Raw genomic sequence first — 15,606 nt, forward strand, 5'->3', positions numbered from 1 at the left:
AGAATCCATCTGCGACAATGCTGTCCACAGTTTAGAAAGGGCTGGCCATAGCCCCGTACAGGGCTGAGACGCAGTCTGTTCTCTCACTTACACCTCTTAGCCTCCCATTGCAACACATTCTACAGACGGCAAAACAGAGGCTCTCAGGACACAGCTAAGCAAGTGGCAGGGCCAGGATTCATACTCTGACTCCCCAGCCAATCCAGCTGACATAAATCCAGTCACCATTACACATTTCCTAAGCTCACTTGTGTGCCCGGAGAGGCCCCAGTGCCCCGGTGGACAGAGAGAGTGTCTGCTGAAGAAGCCTACGGTCTCCATGGTACACAGATGCCAGCGCCTGCAAACAACGGAGGTGGAGGAGGCACACGAGAGGGTCTTGCTGGTGGACCAAAGCCATCCTCCAGCCCATCTCTACGGGATGCACCACAGGCAGCAACTAATACCTGGGAGTGAGCCGACTTGTTCCCCCTCACCCACTACCCTGGCCAGCCGCGTCTTGCCTGCTTGGGGGCCACCACCATATGTCCACCCTTCCCCCTGGGTCTGCGGGTTCCCCAGGCTACAGGATAAGGTACAGCCTTACTATAGACTAGACATTAGGCCTGGAGAAAGCAGGACCCTGCCCACCTGAGCAAAGAACCCCGTACCTCGTAGGTGCTTCATAAATGGTTGTCAGGTGAGCTAATGACTAAATAGCAGTGACTGACCACTCGGGTGCCTGGTTCTGTTCGTCCTGGCCACTGCAAGGTTATACACAGGAATTAACGCCATGTTGGAATCATCTGATTTAGGTGAGAGCACACAAAGCTTTGGCTAGAAACACGGGGTGTGCAGCCTCAGAGAGGGAAGGGAAGGTGGCCAAGGTTCGGCAGCACATGATGGAGTCTGGACTAGAACCCAGGCCGGTCAGGCTCTGCAGAGCTAAACACCCAGAGGCCTGAGTGGGGAGCCTGGATTATGAGTGACATTCCTTGTGATATCATGGGGTGTGGGGAGGCAGGAGAGGGGCTGGGTCAAATTCCACCAGGGCCGACCAGGCTGACATCACCAGTTCCAGTGCTCCGAGTCCTGGAAGCACAACTTCCATTTGTTCATTCCCGGGGCACACGGACGGACACAAGCTCCACAAACGATCCCTGAGCACCTTCTATGGAAAAAACCTCAGAGATGCAGCAGGGTGGGCTGGGCTGGGCTGGGCAGAAAAGCCCAATTCAGCTGAGCTGGGGGTGGGCCCCAGGGGCCTCAGTGTCTTCCACGGCACTCAGCGCCTCCGTGGCCCCGACTTAACCTCTGCTCTTGGGCCCCGCGCCCTCCCCTGCTCTTCACCAACCCACGCCGAGCTGTACATGCTGAGGTGGGGGTGTGCAAAGGGAGACGTCTCCGGAGGGGCCGTGGCAGGCACCAGACCAGCCCTGGCAGAGTGGGAGAGGCTGCCTGCAGCCGTCATAGGAAGAACCTGGGAGCTGGGGCCCAGCCTGCTGGCCGGGGAGTTCTGTGGGGTTCTGCCTCTGGAAGCAGAGAGACACTGAGTAGCCAGGGTAGGGGCAGCAATGGGGTCACAGGGAAGCCCTTAGAGGTCATGTCTCTTGCTGACCGCGAAATCCTGGGACCCCCATTCTGCACTCCTCTTCCTAATAGGTGAGAAGAGCTGTCGGTTACTGGTGCTTCCTCTGTGCCAGGTTCTGCATAACCAGCAGCATGTACACTTTGCCACCGAGAATCTGCACACTCCTCCGCAGGAGAGGCCTCTGTCATGCTGCACCCGGGTCTCTTGCGACCTGTCTACCATTCTGGGGCACACTGGCTTGTGTGGTTCTGTCCACAGCCAGTGCCTGTGGAGGTGCATGAGGGGGCTGCCTTCAGGCTCTTAGAATCCCCTTGCCTGAGGCCCGACAATCCCCCAGGGCCCCCTTCGCCAGTGACCCGGTGGGTGGGGGGCTGAGCTGTCCGGCGCCCTGGCCCCTGGCAGCCAGCTCTGGCTCCGTGTCTGCAGAGCTCTGGGGGCTGAGCCAAGTTCCCCTCGAGGGGCTTGGCTTGAAGTCACACTCTTGCTTCTCCTTTTTCTGGTTCTTTTCCCTATTTCCTTAGCAGTTTTTCTTTCCTGGACAACTTCTCATGTGAATCATCCTGACATAAATCCTGGTCCCTGGGTCTGCTTCTGTATCACCCAGCCTACGAGGTCGGAGCCGTTAATTTTCCCACGTCAGGGTTGAGGAAAGTGAGGCTCGGAGACAGCTGTCCGAGATCCCTGGTGGCAAGATCCGAACTGAGTCAGCCCAGTGCGCAGCCTGACCCCCGTCCACCACCAGCACCACTGGCGCCTGTTTACATCCGCGGATGCTTTGCTCCCGGCCATCTGAGCCGACTTGCTTTCTCTCTTCTATTAACCAGAAGAAAAGCTGGAGAACCTGTGGATGAGCCCAGGAGGATGACTAAGTGTTCAGATTCCTCTGTTGGCTCGGACCCTGTTTTGGTCAGTCCTGTGAACCAGGGCGGGCCTGACATTCTGGGAATGCAGGGAGACTTCAAACCAACTTCATGAAAACAAGTTGTAAAAACACTGGCCACCACTCAAAGGGGCCGGCTGATTGGCTCGGCTCCACAGAGCTGGGTTGAACAAGTTCACCAGAAGGGAACACACAGCAGGAAAGACTAAGGTAGACCCAGAGGAAGAACTTCCCAGTAACTGGGAGCCGAGCCCGGGGATGGAGCTGGGCTTGGCCTCTTTGGAAGCAGACCAACCCATGTGCCGACATTCCCAGGACTTTCTTGTCGGAAGCTTTACGAAGCCACTTCAGTGAGCATCGCAGGCACAGAACCACGGCAGGCCAACCCCGCCCGGCCCAGAGCGTGTATCGCTGACCTGAAACCTAGTTTACTGATGAGGATGTTCTGACTTTGAGTGGCTGCTGTCTCCTAGGAGGTCCAAAGCCTCCACAGGCGGGGGCCCTGGAGCCTGTCAGAGCTCAGGGCAGGGCAGAGGGCCTCTGTACCACCGCCTCTGCCCCCTGCCGTCCACAACCATCCCTCTGGGAAGAGCCACCTCCCCCAGGAGCCCTCCCTGATGCAGAGGCCCACACAGGTGTTTATAGATGAGACCTGCCCACCCCTCCTACCTCCCGCATTTCCTCTCTCCTCTCCCCTCTCCAGGCAGCGCTAAACAGGCCTCAGCCAGTGTGTCCCCGCCACCCCTGCCAGCACTCCCTGTCTTTCCTTCTTTCTCATCCCATGTTCTCAAACAGTTGTCTACACTCGGTCCCCATTCCCTCCCTCCCTCCCACCGCTGTGAAATCCACTGCCCTCCATTCCCACCGAGCTCACTCACGGCCTCCAGGGAACGAGCTCACCGCACAGTTCTCAGTCCTCCCCGACACTGGGGACCTCGCCTTCCCTCGATGGCTTCCAGGCCGCCTGCTGCTCTGATTCCCATACCCTCTCCCACCACGGAAGCCGCCCTCTCTCTGCCCAGGCCCCCTGCTGCTGCTGCTCTTTATCCTCAGCCCCATTTCCTCCCTTGCCCTTCACACTCTCCTTGGAAGATATCGTTCATCACCCTTGTCTCTGCCAGGCCTAAGCTCAAGGCCTGTGTATCCAATGAACCCCTGGGCATCCCACAGGTATCTCATGCACACAGGGACCAATTGGGAATCCATTGCATCCCCCTAAACCTGCTCCTCTCCCTCCTCCTCCCCCCAACTCAAGCCACCTCCATTCTCCCAGGCTTCCAGGCCTGGAAGACGGGAATATCCCTGCCCACCTCCCCAAATTGCAGCCAGCACCAAGCCCCAATCTGTTCTCCTGCGCCTTCCCCGCATCTCCCCCCACACAACCTTCCAGTCGCCCCTGGGAAGCCTTCCTTGACCCTCCTGTCAGACTTGGGCACGCCCGTTCCTGCTTCTGTGTGCCCCACACAGCCCTCTGGTCACCAGCCGTGTGGGTGTCTAGCGGCACATCCCCTGGCCCAGGCTGCCCCCCAGAAGGGCAGGGGTGGCGTGGGATCTGACTCGGGTCCCTGCACCCAGCCTGGGCTTGGTACAGAGAGGCCTCCAGGAAGGTTCCCAAATCCGAGAAGCTGTGTTTCTGCGGAACGTACGCCACTGGTGAGGTCTGCATCTCCCCTCGGCCCACAGCCCCGCACCCCCCAGGGCCAGGGTAGTCTCTTTGCTCTTCCCCTCCTCAGGGCTCAAACCGCAGGAGGGCTTAGTTCCCTCTTAGAGACACTGTAGCCTATCACTGACAAGGAGCTCGACGGGGCCTGGAGGGAACCAAGGGCCCCCCCACCACATGTGCACGTGCACACACACAAATATGCACACACAGGCAGACATGCACAAGTACACAGAGCACAAGTTCACAGACAGACCCAGGTAAACACACACACACACACACACACACACACACACACACTGGCACAGGGCACAAGCACATGGGCTCAGAAGGGACACGCAGGTGTGCAGACAGCCGCACAGGAGCGCAGAATCCTGAAAGTGGCATGGACGTGGGCCACTGCCTCCTGCAGGGCACCAGCCTCCCTGGGTGTCACAGGCTCCAGGAGTTAAGACTGGCTTGGCCTGAGCTCAGGGCTGCCTCTCAGAGATACAGGGCAAGGGGGGGGGGGGGGGGAGGGAACAGCGGCCCCCGGGACAGGACCCAGTCTGCTTCAGCCCTTTCTTCCTCTCACTTTCCACAAACTCTCCCTCCAGGAAGCCCTCCTTCACCATGCCCTCCCTCTCAGGGCTAGGGCACAAAGCTGCCCCCAAAGGGGGTCCTGGCTGAATTCCACCTTGATCTTTCCCTTGGGCCCCTTCTCACATAGGAGAGAAAGGCTGTATCCGCCCAGTCACAGCTCAGACCGTTTAGGATGGAGATTCCTCCCTTTTCCCAGCCCTAGGCCTGACTTGCCTCCAAATCACGGCTCAAATGTCCCTTCCAAGTGACCCTTGGCACTTTCCTTTCCCAGGCATCAGGGAGATAAAACTCTGGGGGGGGGGGCTCTGTGTTCTCATACTCCTTTTGCCGATGAGAAACCATGGCCCGGAGAGACGAGATGAGTTTCCCAGGGCCACACAGCTGCTAAGCCCTTCTTTCCTTTCCTTGAAATCATGTTCCCAGCCACGCCTCCCTCTGGCAGGAACACTGCCTTTTAAGGGTCGCTGGGAGGAGGCTTCAGGTGGAGTGTGGGTGGAAGCTCTAACACAGGCACCCTGCCCCTCAACAGCACCATTTGCACCTGACTTGGAGGCAGCCCCGAGTGCCTGAGGCTGGCTCCTTTATCATGGGATTTGGAGCAAGTCACTGAGCCTCAGTGTCCCCACCTGTGATATGAAGGGAGTTGGATATCACAACCCTCAGGATCTGCTCCGTATGCACCCTGCAAGACTGCAGAGTAGGGACTGGTATTGGAAAGGGAGACTGTTAGGGGTTCAGGAGCTATTCTGCACAGGCAGGGCTGGGAGCAGAGGCGAAGACCCTGCCTGGAACCCAGAGCTGGCTGCCAGGCTCCTCCAGGCCCAGTCTTCCCAGGCAGTCGCCCTCCAACCCTTCTACCTCCCCCTGCAGGAGAGCAGGTCTGAGTGGAGAAAAGTCAGAAAGTACCCAACACTAGAAGGGTGGGAAAGCAAGGCAGGGTGGGTATGCATAGCACATGGAAAGCTGATGCAAATACCCCAGGCGAACACCTGAGTTTCAGCCCCTTGACTCCTAACCTCTCCCTGTTCCCCCCAAGGCCACTCCCTATTCCCCCCTAAGTCCAGTACCTCCCCAAGTCCTGCTGATCCCGCTTGGGTCCCCATTGGGGCACTCCAGTCCTTCACATAGCTGCCTAAGAAATAGCTAAGGACTCCCTGGGACCTAGGGCATCAAACCTCATATGCGAAAAGCTTTTCTCATCTTGGCCTCAATCACCTTCCTGGCCTACCCCTGTTCCCCACAGAGAAACAACAGCCCCCCGGAGCTAAGTCCCTGCCCCAGGACTTCTACTGAACAACCCTGTGCCCCACCGACACAGCAAGTTCGCTCTGCAAGAGATGCCTTCCCACTTGTCTCTGTTGGTGAACTCCTATAGATCCCTCAACACCCAAGTAGGAAGTGCTGTGGTTCAGTGAATTGGCTTTGTAGCAGGAGTCAGGGTAAATCACACATACTCAAAATCACCGTGACTTTTGACCACAACCGCCACATATATATGATGCCTGTTCTAGACGTTTCCCATGTTTTGACTCATCTGATTCTAAGAACGGGGGCAGACTGTATTTCCAAACATGTTTCCCTTCCCTCTGGCTCTTCTTACAATGTAACTCTGACACTCTTCTCATGCACAGGCAGGGTCCGTGTTCCCCCCACATGAATCTGGGGTTGGGGACAAACGACTGAAGTAACACCACAAGACTTCCAAGGCCAGGCCGTCAAAGGTGACGCAGCCTCCACCTCATTCACTGGAACATGCCTGCTGGAGCCCCGGGCCCCTGCGTGCACGGTCTGACTGCTCCGAGGTGCCGCGCCGCGGGGAAGCCCAGGTGGGCCACGGAGAGGAGCGAAGCCCCAGGTCTGCATGGAGAACAAGAGGGCCCGAGCGGCCTCCGGCTCCCTGCCACTCCAGCTACCATCCACCTGGCTGTTATCCTCTCGGAGCACTCCGAGCCAGAACCACTCGGTCAAGTCCATCTTAAATTCCTTTTCTGTAGAAACTCAAGATAATAAAATGATTGTTCTTACATAAGCACACTAAGTTTCAGGGTGATTTGTTATGTAACGATAGTAACTTGAACATCATTATCCCCAATTTAGAGAAGACTCTGAGGCCCAGAGAGGCCAAGCAACTTGCCCAAAGTCACAGAGCTAGGAACTGGCGGGGTCAGGATTCGAACCCAAGCGATGTAGTCCCAGAATCCACACTGTTCACTAGGATGCCTTACTAACTGCCTTTGAGGTATCGCTGGCCTCCAGGCCCACAGCAGGCCTTAGGGAGTGGTTCGGAATGCATGACTGAGGGAAGGAATAAGCAAATGAAAACTGAATGAGCTCAAGTTGAGAATGACCTCCCAGGGGCAACGCAGGGAAGTCAGACAAAGATGCACAATGCAAATGAGCTTGACCTGGGTTCCCCATCACTGGGGCAGCTCCACTGGCCACAGCCATGGGAGAGGGTGAGGAGCAGAGGTGCCCGGCGGATGCCACCTGCCTCTCTCTGTCAGAGACGCGCCTCGGAGGCTCATCTCCCTGTTCCCCGCCTCCCGCAACTCCACAGGCTGCAGGATTAGACACAGGCCCTGGAACGCCAGTCCCTGCTAAGGACTAGACCTGCGGATCCTGGGGACTGCACCCGGGAGGGCCCCGAGCTGGAAGGCCGCAGGTCCGGGTTAATCCCGGCATGGCCAGCGGCTGTGTGAATGGGGGCAAGCCCCCGTCCCTCTCTGGGCCTATGTGCTCTCAGCTCCGCTGTTGGAAGACTCACCAGATGCTGAGCTGGCCTTGGGGATGGAGGTCGACGTGAGCTTAGGTACGTGGGTCCGATAATCCACAGTCCTATAAACCCCCAAAGGGACCTGTCCCTAGAAGGAAAGTGGATAATGAGAATAAATCCTACCTATCACTCCCTGGGAGCCTGCTATGTGCCAGGCGTTTTTAAATGCACAATTTCCAGTCCTTGCCAGCAACCCCATTATGCACAGGAGCAGGTGATGAAGGACTCAGACTCACAGCTCAAGTGAACCGGAAGCCAGGTCTGCAGCCCAGGCCTGTTCAACATCAAAGCCTCCGCCCCTTTCACAACAGCAAGAGGTAGAGGCCACCCGGATATCCAACAAGGAAGAAAGGGATAAACAAAATGTGGCATATGCACACACTAGAACACCTTTTGGAAGATTTTTTATGTTTTTTTTTGTTAAACACAATGGAATATTATTCAACCGTAGAAAGAAGGAAATCTTGTCACATGCTGCAACCAAGGAGCCAACATGGGTGAACCTGGAGGACATTGTGCTAAGTGAAATAAGCCAGTCACAGAAGGACAAACACTATGTGAATCTACATACATGAGGCATCTACAGCAGCCAAATTCACAGAAACAGAGAGCAGATGGTGGTTGCCGGGGTGTGGGGGGTGGAGGATGAGGAATTGCTGATAAATGGGTATAGAGTTTCTGGGTTTTTTAAAATTTATTGATTTTTTAGAGGGAGAGAAAGAAATACCAGTTCGTTGTTTCACTCAGGTACACAATCATTGGCTGGGTCTCGTCTGTGCCCTGATGGGAGCACGAACCCGCAACCGTGGTGCGCAGAGACGGCACTCGAACCCGTCGTGCCACCCGGCCGCGGCTCGTCAAGTTTTGGTTTCACAAAATGAAGAGGTTCTGTGAATTTTTGTGAAACAACATGAACACAGTTAACGCTATTGAGCTGCACACACAAAAAAAATGATTAAGATGGCATATTCTGTGTGCCTTTTACCAGTTTTTAAAAAGTCCCATTTTGGGGGTAGAGAGAGATTGGGGGGCACTGGGGAGAGGAGTCCAAGCAGCCTCACAGCACGGGGAGCGTCAAGGTTGGGCAGGACCTGGGCGGGTGGAGGGGAGTCTGGGCCCCTGCAGACAGAGGCCCTGGCCTTTGGCCCCTGACGCTCTCCCAGGACCCAGCTGACCCCTGTCCCGCAGCTAGCCCACCATAGGCCCTCCAGACTCTCATACAAGAGCAGTGCCCCACAGGGGAACAGGCAACGGCCTGGAAGAAGGGATTTCTTGAACACCTACTTTGGTTCCCAGACCCACTTGGTGTGTGAGCTTGGGTCAGTCCCTGTCCTCCTGGGACCTCAGCCTTCCCTGGGGACAACCAGAATCCCTTTCCATTCTCACACTGGGAATAATCTCTGAGTGCAGGGGAGGAGGGAGGCAGCAGAGAGGGGACCAGGAGTCAGGAACTGTGGCCTTGTGACTCTACCCTGAGCAGTCTCTGCCCACCTCACAGAGGAAGTTTGGTTTCATTCCAACTCAGCAAACAGGTTCCTGCACTTGCTATGCCTGTGAAAGCGCCATAACTCCTCCTCCCAGCCCTGACCTGTTCTCCTACTCCAGGCTGCCCAGTGTGGAACAGCCTCTCACGTGAGGCAAAGCATGACTCAGTGTACGCAGCGCCAAAGTTCTCCGTGGCCAGTGCTCTCTCCAAGAATTCCGACTCTCACCTCTTCCCCTGACTCAGGAATTGTTGTCCCCACGAGGAATGAAGTGGGTCAGTCCTTGGTTACAACACCAGCTCTGCCAAATACTAGCTGGGACTCAGTGTTCTCATCTGCATCGTGGGAATACGGGCACCTCCCACAGTGTCCTGGTGAGGCAAGGATGCAAAACACCGAGCCCAGGGTCTGGAATAGAGGAGGTGCTCAATAAATGGCTGCCATCATTGGCTTTCTCCTTGAGGACGAAGCCACTTCCACCAATCTGTTCCTCTCAGAGGCCGCTTTGTTTGTTTGAACTCTTCCCAGAAGAGACACTCCCCCAGGAACGCTGCTGCTGAGCCCTAGCCAGCCACAGGGGGAAGAAGGGAGGAAGATGGGCCTTACTTGGTGGAAAAACTATAATCATCATCATGTGGGAACAAGAGAGAAGTGCAGGGGAAGCCCCGCAGCACCCTCGACCCGAAGGACACACAGTGGCCCCAGATCTTGCTTTAATAAGCTACCTGGGGCCTGGCAGGGAGGCCTGATATGATCAGGCTGCTACTTAAATCACACAAAGCCTTCTATTCTTAGCTGAGCAGAGGCTGCTTCCTTCCCTGCAGCTGGTCAATGCCACCAGCCCTAGCAGTGTGGGCCTGATGGTCAGTCACAGCCACAAGAAGATGGTGAGCATCCCTGTGACTGGACTGAAGCCCAAGGTCCCCACAGGAGGCTGCAGAGGGAGCCCCTGGTGTCCGGGGGGCCTACAGAGAGGCGGCCTGCGCTGGGTGGAAGACTGGATAAGATGACCTCCTAAGATGACTTCCAAGTCCGATCTGGGTCCCAAAGTCTTGATTCCAAAGGGCCAAGATTCTAAGGTTCCATGATTCAGTGCTTCCGAGGGCTGGAAATAGAAAAATTCCATGGTTCTGAAGGATAGAGATTCCAAGATGCAGACAAAGACCTGAGGCTGAGCTCTAGTGCACACACCTCTCCTTCCCCTTCAGAAGCAGAGGCTGGCCGGCTCCGTCCTGACCCTGGGCCCCCCCCCCCCCCCGCACACACAGCCCACATAGACTCAGCACTGAGATCAGCAATGCTCCCTCACCCTCCCCCCACCCCGACCCAGCTGGATCTGCTGCGGCAAAGTTCCTGGGGAACTTCTGGGCATGGAGAGGGAACAGGGAAAGGAGCAGGGGACAGGCCAAAGTCGCCCCGAGGCCCACCAACACCAGACACAGCTGGGCAGGGCATCCACTATCAGTGTTTGTCCTGTGCCAGCAGGGCTAGCATATGTCGTCAGAGAGGCCCGGAGAGGCTGGCTGACCTGCCCAAGGTCAAGTCTGGGAGATGGAGGAGACAGGGTGAGAGCCCCAGGCCCTGCTGGAGAGGTCATTCCTCATGCCTCTGCACTTTAGGGCACAGCTTCCTGGAACCGCCACTTCCAAACCTCTTTTAGATGCAAAACTGAGGCCCATAGAAAGGTCAGGTGCTCAAGGTCACAGAAATTGGTGGCAGAGCCAAGCAAAACTGTTACCCCTGACTGTCACCCATCCCCTGGCCGGGTCCCCACCAGTGCTCCTTCTTCGGATCCCCCTTTTCCACCCACATGGAACCAGGGTGTCCAGAGCAGGGTCACCTCCTGCTCCCTCAGTCCAGCACAGTAGCTGCTCCACAGGGTCATCTGAGGGACAAGCCGAAAATCAGGAGATAGGACAGTGGGTCACAGACTCATGCCCAATGCTGGCCAGCTGAGTGCCACACAGTCTGGCAAGGGCTGACCTTGACATGTGTCAGGAACGTGCACATGGGTACTTGCCAGGAATACTCAGGGGCTAATTAGCCAGCTGTCCCACTAAGGAAGGCAAATGAGGCTCCACTCAACTCGCCTCACGGAGCTTGCCTGTCACCTGCATGGGGAGCCCAGCCTCGGCTTCCTGAGCACGGGTCTGCACCCCGAGCCTCCTACCCCCCAAGTACCTCCTGCATGTTAGTTGCTTCCCCCCTCAATAGTGTTATAATTTCTCATCTGAATGTCACAGAGCGTGAGTTGTTATTCTTTATCTCCCTTTTACAGGTACAGGGAGAGCTGGGCCTTGCCCTAGACCACTGCCCGCTATGCAGAGTCAGGACTTGCACCCAGGGCCGCCTGGCTGCACGGCTTTGCCGGGTCCCAGCTCCCGCACGCCCCAGGGATTCAGAGAATCCTCTGTTGGGGTCATAGGTTGAGAACGTATCCCAGTTGCACTGACCAAGGAGCTCAACAGAAATTTCCTCTTTCCTGCTTAGAGAGACCGCGGGTCAAGTATCTAAAAACCTAGTTTCTTTGCTCTGGGCTGGAATTAGATCCTCTCTGCAAATTGGTGGCCGACTATATGTGCAGTGCCCTAGAGGGTGTTCCCCCCCAACTGAAGTTTGACCTGACCTCCTACCAGCCTTGTGAGGGTGGCCTAGGCTGAGCATCAGAGTGGCCATGTCACAAATCCCAGGTTGCACAGGCATGGGGTAAAGACGGTGGAGAACTGATGTTTATATTCACTGGGCCCGGTTATCAATCAACTGCTTAAGTTTACACAGACTCTCTGTCATACCCTTCTCTCCCCCGCTTCCTGTCTGCAGCCCTCCACCTCCACGCTAACCCAAGCAGAGGGCACATCCATCTGCACTGCCTCCAGGTACCAGCCGAGCCCAGCTGTCTGCACCCAAGCCCAGCCCTGGCAGGTCTGGGACACCATCTGGGAGCCCCTCAGGAACAAGGGCATTGAAAGGGACCCACAGAACTCTGGCAGAAAAGATGCTGGGCATAGCCCAGCCCTGGACCCCTGCACCCCACCCTGGGCAGGGCGGCTTTGACCAAGCACGGCGTGCATGACAGACTGTAGGCCCCCCAAAGTAGCTGCCCCAGGCCCTGCTAAAATAAAGTTGCATCCACACCAGAAACTTGAGTTGCCCCAACTAACACCTCCTGGCACCAACTGGGAAGTGGAGGGGATGGAAGGGTGACAGCCTTGTTCTGCCCCTCAGGCCCAATGTCCCCCGAACTCCCAGCTATAAGGGACACAGGCCAGAGTCCCTTGCATGTGGGCAAGTCCTGTTGGAACCTACCTATGAGCACACAGGCAAGCTGGTGACAGGGAGCTCCTGACGTGTGCCCCCATACTTTCCCAGAGGCCATACTTAATACTCTGCAGGCCTCTGGGGTGCGGCTGGGAAAGGGGGTGGCGCCTGGCTCCAGGACGCAGCAGGCAGATTCTCTTCCTGTTTCAATGCTCACAAACACAGGGGTGCAGACACACCGCCTGATCTGCATGCGCAGCGTGTACATAATTCATGGGCTCCTATCGCTTTGGCCTGGATAAAATGAATGCAGCGGGAGAAGCCACGCGGAAAATAGTAAGCAGCCACCAGGGAGCACTTTGGGGGAAGGGGTGAGTGGCCCTAGGCTCGGGGTGTTATGAGAATTGAACCAATAAATTATCAACAAGAACTGTTCACACACATGTGGGTAAGTGGGTTTACTACATGCTTCAAAATTTTATCTCAATCTTACAAAAGCTATTGTTCCCATTTTACAGATAGGAAACTGAGGCTCAGAGATAAAGCAATGTACCCATTTTCACAGAGAAGGAAGAGGCGGAATTTCCTACCCAGCCCCAGGCTGCTGCATGCACACAGCCCTCAACCGCAGCCTGGCCCACCTCCTTCTCCCCCAAATCACAGCCTGGGGCCTTAGAAGAGCCATTATTGAAGGCACCAAGGCACTTCATCCTGAACTCAGATAGCCAACGGCTGAAAAAAGAAAGAAAAAGTAGAGCCAGTCTGACCACCACCCAGCAAATGGGCTGCCCCCCACACAGTGTCCACTAGGGCTGCCCCTAGTGGGCAGACTCTGCAGTCAGGAGGCAGGGGTGGTGGGAACAGTCTGGTCTTTCCCTGCACACACTCGAGAACTCCTGAGAACCCTCCAGAGCTGAAAGGGACGCGCTAGGTGACCTGGCCCAACCATGAGCTTGAGGAACTCAAGGTCCAGAGAGGACTTCTCCAAGGTCTCACAGTGGAAGAGTCGAGTCAGTCCACAAACCTACCAGCTACGAGCCAGGTGCCGGGAACACTGGGATGAACGTGACATGGTCTGGCCTTCAAGGCACTCCCAGTCAGGTGCGCACCCACCCAGTCAGTGTTCGGACCCTCAGGATCTGCCCCACGCAGCTTCCCCAGCTCATGTTCAAAGACACCCCCTTTCCCTGTCCCCATCACCCCAGGCTCCTTGCAGCATCCTGAACATTCAACCCACCTGTTGTCACGTCTGTCCCTTTGTTCTGCTGTTGCTCTTCCAGCCCCAGCCAGAGCCTACTCACTCCCTGACCCCCCACGGTAACCTCTGTCCTCTTTAGAAGCCTCACTCAAGTTTCCTCTCCCCCACACCCCCAGCTCAGGCCAACCTCAAGGGAAGTCTCCCTCCCCTGTCCTGAGCCTCACCCACTACTGACCTCCCTTACGACATCTGTGCCCTCTGCCAGGGTGACTGTTTCTGGAACAGTCACACTCGCTTCCCTCCGGACGTGGGACTAAAGCTTCGCTGGACCGAGCAATGTGTCGTCACACAGCCACCACCTCGAAGACCCAGAGCAATTTAAACAATCATTCCTTCCTTCTAAAGGTTGTATTTGTCATTCTTTAAACGCCCTTTGTAGGCACGAGGGAATGGAATGGAAGGTTCTTAGTCAGATTCGTCTTGGCATTTCCAAACACTGGCTCTGTGCCTGGCGCACAGTAGACGTCTGAGATTCGTGAGTGAGAGAATAAAAATATCTCCACCTTCCACATTCCCCTGCTGCCTGGAATGCCACCGTTGTCACCAGTTCCGTCCTGGGGCAGAACTCCACTCCCCGTGACCCTCCCAGACAGTCCTGGGTGAGCAACATGCCGCAGTTGGAGGCTTCTGTGTGCGAAACGGAAATGTGGGTCTGCTAACTTCCCAGTGTTTTCTGTGAACTATTAGTCCAGGACCACGTGCTCTGTGGCCACACAGCTGTGTGTTTTTGCAGGTGTGGGGAAGGCCAGCTGCACACTGCACCACCTGTTGGGGATCCCTAATTCACGTGGACACAGTCAGGGCCCTGAGGAGTCCTGTCGTGACTTGCATGACTGAGCATCTCCAGACTCTGCGTGCCTGTGCATCCTGGGACCTGCTACCATCGCGGGGCATGGAGGCCCCTCAGAGCACAGCTGGCAGGTGTGCGCTAGACGGCGTGCCCAGGTCCGCTGCAGGACAAGGTACGGAGGTGACACGGTCTCTGCGGCTGGCACCAGCCGAGTCACACTTCCTTGTGCTAACCATTTTACAGAGGCAGAGGTCTGACCTAAGCCACCAACCAACCTTTGTGACAAGAGCAGAAAATGAATGGGGCATCATACAGCTTGCAAACGGAGCACAGAACAGGGAACAGGTAATGGGCCAGGCTGGAGCCCTGAGCTCCAACAGCAGTCCTGTGCTCACTGCTGGCCTCATTCTGCTGACCTTTGCTTTCATCAGCTGCAAAACGGGGGTAATGTTGTCTTCCGGGCTGTTGTGAAGATCCGGTGTGGTGATGCGAGCAGAGGCAGGCAACAAACTGTGAGGTCCTGTACTGGCATTTGCTGTGTCCATCCTCATTTCCTGGCCTGCACTGCATGACAGTGTGGCCATGTCTTAACTGATCACAAGCCACTGCAGAGGTCCTCGATCAGGACGGATGGGTGGACAGATGGATGCATATATGGATGGATGGATGGATGGATGGATCCCTAGCAAGACCCAGGATCAGTAAGGGCTGACTGAAGAGGTATGAATGAATGGATAAACCAATTTTAACAAGCTCCATTTTCCCATTCCTCAGTCCTCAACTGGTAGAAGCAGCAAACTAGGAAGGACACAAACACACACACAAAAAAAAGTAAGAAGGGAGAAGCAGGCGGCGCTGGGCTACAGGAGGCAGGTCTTTGGACAGCAGACTGGAGGGTCCGGGTGAGAAGAGCCAGAAACCCAAAAAGGTGGAAACTGCTGCTGAGCAGGAGCTGGAGCCCAGGGCCGCTGGGCGCTGAGTGGTCCCAGCACAGCCGTCAGTGTTCCCACCGCCCATCCCTGACACGCTGACCCAGTCAGCTCTGTGCAGAGGAAGGAAGTGTTGATCCTTTTCACAAAGGTTTCCAACCAGAACAATTAAAGAGCTGTTTTTAAAGGGGATACGGAGCAGAAAGGAAAGCTCAGGGGCATTAGCCTTAGCTGCCTGGAAAAATACTTCAGATGTTTTACACCACCTATCAACATAGTCATGCACAGGACAAACACTTTAACAGTGCCTCCTGGGTGCCAGGCGAGCACTGTTGGGTGGGGAGGGCGGTGCGAGGCCTCTGCAGACAGCACCACGTGCTGCAGACTGGATAAATGAGGCGTCAGGTCACTTGTCACTTGAG

The 15,606-nt window shown here is 56.1% G+C and overlaps 1 protein-coding gene across 4 annotated transcripts in view; it reads right to left on the reverse strand.

The window, feature by feature from the left end:
* Positions 1 to 15,606, reverse strand: part of GDPD5 (glycerophosphodiester phosphodiesterase domain containing 5) — an 88,450-nt gene that overhangs the window by 59,510 nt on the left and 13,334 nt on the right. Inside the window, exon 2 of one of the 4 annotated variants that reach the window (XM_037131520.2) lies at positions 7,457 to 7,553. The exons of the other annotated variants lie outside the window; for them this stretch is intronic. The gene's annotated coding sequence lies outside the window, so the exon portion shown is untranslated. The remainder of the gene's footprint in view (positions 1 to 7,456; positions 7,554 to 15,606) is intronic. 4 annotated transcript variants of the gene reach the window in all.

This window comes from Artibeus jamaicensis, unplaced genomic scaffold (assembly GCF_021234435.1).
Source record: "Artibeus jamaicensis isolate MK-2021 breed Jamaican fruit bat unplaced genomic scaffold, CSHL_Jam_final contig_64, whole genome shotgun sequence".
NCBI lineage: Eukaryota > Metazoa > Chordata > Mammalia > Chiroptera > Phyllostomidae > Artibeus > Artibeus jamaicensis.